The sequence below is a fragment of the Clarias gariepinus genome, chromosome 16 (genome assembly GCF_024256425.1).
Source record: "Clarias gariepinus isolate MV-2021 ecotype Netherlands chromosome 16, CGAR_prim_01v2, whole genome shotgun sequence".
Classification (NCBI taxonomy): domain Eukaryota; kingdom Metazoa; phylum Chordata; class Actinopteri; order Siluriformes; family Clariidae; genus Clarias; species Clarias gariepinus.
The window spans coordinates 7,440,906-7,442,623 of NC_071115.1; the positions used below are offsets into that span (position 1 = coordinate 7,440,906).

The 1,718-nt window shown below is 30.9% G+C and overlaps 1 long non-coding RNA gene across 1 annotated transcript; it reads right to left on the reverse strand.

The window, feature by feature from the left end:
- Nucleotides 1-266: 266 nt before the first annotated feature.
- Nucleotides 267-1,213, reverse strand: LOC128544131 (uncharacterized). The gene is made up of 2 exons (XR_008365764.1): nt 1,130-1,213; nt 267-589 (listed from the first exon to the last, which is right to left on the reverse strand). It is a non-coding gene; the product is annotated as an uncharacterized LOC128544131 (long non-coding RNA).
- Between the last annotated feature and the right edge of the window lie 505 nt (nt 1,214-1,718).

The following is a 1,718-nucleotide window of genomic DNA, read 5'->3' on the forward strand; positions in this document are numbered from 1 at the left end:
TCTCCCTTTCAGTTGAAACTAGTTTGTTTTCCACTGCATACTCAAATTCCATTGTCACCCATAGTCGAAGGTTTATCAGTTTAAATATGATCTGTCTCAAGGTTTCTTCCTTATGCCATTTCTTTTAAAAGTTAGATACACTGGATACATCTTCACTTGTAATCACAGAAAGAATTGATGTATAGGACATAAAGAAATTTGTATACTTTATGACCCCAGTGTCTCTTCTGCGAATAACAGAGACAAATTTGAAAATTAGCAAAACATGTTTTCTCCTGAAACAGGATTCATTTATTAATTGATTCATTGTTGACAAATCATAGAAAATGTATCGACTTTCAATCACAGTTGCACCCAATTGCCTCCCACAAATCATCACCATACTTTTAAATAATAACCCTAAACAGTTATTTAAAATAGTAAAAATATATTACAACAAAGTAAACATTCTCAGAGAATTAAAAAAAAAAAAAAAAAGATTAACGCCTTGAGAATATCCTGAACGTCCTTCTGGCAGAGCTCTTCATAAGTCCCTAACGCTCAATACTCTTGCAGTTACGTTGAAGGATTGTTGGAGGTATGACACAAACTACATTAAAAAAAGACAGACAAAGAGAGAGAGAGAGATGTTAAATTAACACATGCATTTAGGAAGAACATCCTAGCAAATAATCTAAAGGCAACTTTTGAAAGTTTCATGTCATTTGGCACAACAAAGGTGTTCTAAGTGTGTTTTTCCTCAGCTTATTTTCGTCTGCAACAAACCAAACTCACTCATACTGTAAGAAACAATTTTATTAGTTTTTAATTAATATTTGTTAAAAAAAAAAATCTGTCTGAACACATTTACTGAACCAAACATTTTGTTGTTGTTGTTGTTGTTGTTGTTTTACCTTTTCTACCTTATTATTATTTGCTTTAAATCAATTGAACAAGCTCTCACAAATGGTAAATATGTTTTGGGTTGATGATATAATATTCCTATAATATTTCTTTAAAGTATATTAAAAAACAAGCAAAAAGTCATAATAAAAATATTTTCTAACCTTGAAGTCCACACTTATTAAATTTTAGTGACTGATAAATTTAAAATGATAAAAAATTACAGAACAATTTAAAAGTCCTCTACCTTTTCCAAAATTCTGTTGGTTAGATTTGTATCCAGCGCCACAGTAGTTGTGATCCTAGCTTGCAGCCCGATGACTATTGGGTAAAAAACACAGTTCACTTTAAATTCAAAGTAGCTTCAACTTTACCTTTAAATTAATGTGCATTTTTGGACGTAATGCATTTTTTTTAGTTTTTAAATATATTGCTAATGTGATGATTTAGTTGGGAATCTATAAAAATATAAAGACTTTTTTATGCATTTGATGTAATAAATATAGAAACAAAATAGAAAAATAGAGCTGTGTCAATGCAAATGCATTCATGAACCTGAAATTATTTTTTGCTAAGTTTTTATGTGAACTTCTTATCTTGTGCGGTAATATACAGTTATTAAATACATTCCTTATTGATGTATATTCAAATTATTAGTAGCAGTGCAAACTTGAAGAATTAACTTATCTACTTTGCAGTGGTGCTGTTGATGGAGGTGTTGATGTACTTATAGGGCTTGTGGTTGTAGGGATGGGGCTTGTGGTTGTTGCCATGGTTGTAGATATTGTCGTTATTGGAGGTGGTGTCACGGTGGTTGTGGATGCTGTTGTTATTAA